Source organism: Plasmodium gonderi, assembly GCF_002157705.1.
Source record: "Plasmodium gonderi DNA, contig: Pgo-contig_409, whole genome shotgun sequence".
Taxonomy (NCBI): domain Eukaryota; phylum Apicomplexa; class Aconoidasida; order Haemosporida; family Plasmodiidae; genus Plasmodium; species Plasmodium gonderi.
In genome coordinates this window covers 6,946-8,092 of record NW_021629296.1, presented here as the reverse complement: position 1 = coordinate 8,092, position 1,147 = coordinate 6,946, and the positions used below count along the sequence as shown (strand labels likewise).

Here is a 1,147-nt window from a genome sequence, read left to right as displayed (position 1 = left end):
AACGCAAACACACTAAAAATAGGATATAAAATATAACAAAATTATAATTCTTATTTTGACTTTATTAAACTTTATAATCATCACACCATGATAAAATTTTCCTTATAATATTATTGATTAATTTCAATTAATATCCTATTTATAGAACATCATATAAATATTTAATAATATTTATAATGACATATATTTTTTTTTTTAAATTTTAAACTGTATTATTATTCCTCAAAAAAAATATTTAATATTCTTAAATATACATTACTGTAAATTTTTATAATAATAAAATTACAATAAAAAATTATTACGTATTTACATAACTTATCCACATATAAATAATAAGAAAAATTTACGTGAAGAAATAAGAAAACTGGTAGAAAATAATATTCTTTTTATTAAAGGTGTATATAGAAATATAAGAACTTATATATTTATTCTTCATTAATTTTTTATGTAAATTTATTTTAGATCATATTCTAATTTACTAGATTTTATATTAATAATACATTACATAAAAAAATAAAAAAACTGAAAATAATATATGAATAATTATAAAAAAATTTATAAAATACAGATTTTTCAAACATATATAAATATGTAGAAATGTTTATAAATTATATAAGTTTTAAAATAATTATCTAAGGAATTAACTGTTGTAATTAGATTAAATGTATGTATTTTTAAATGCAGTAGAAAAATAATGGAAATAAAAACATAACACATGTTATTGTAAAAATATGTACAATATTTAGTGTAAATTTATCAGTTATATTTACTTTTTATAAAAAGCAGTTCATCTATAATATATATATATATCAGCAAAAATATATATATACGATTAAAAATAAAAACATCTATTAATTACTTATATTCCATAATATATAAAAAATAAATTATGATAATGATTATTTTGATAATATATACAATTAAATATAATAAAAAAAGGAATAAAATTATTCTCTCTTAAATGATATATATAATGTTCTAATAAATAATATTACATTCAACATAAAAAAAATAATACGAAATATTATGATCAAAACAAGAACACTGCTTTTCAACGATAATCGATTAATAGCAAAAATATCGAAACTTTTTTATTCATTTCACATAAAGTAACACAATGTCCACGAAGCAAGTTGTAACAGAATTA

At 15.6% G+C, this 1,147-nt stretch overlaps 1 annotated feature.

Annotated features, from left to right (window-relative positions):
* Nucleotides 1-1,117: 1,117 nt before the first annotated feature.
* Nucleotides 1,118-1,135: a sequence feature (nonsense mutation produce stop codon;~variable surface protein).
* Nucleotides 1,136-1,147: the final 12 nt, after the last annotated feature.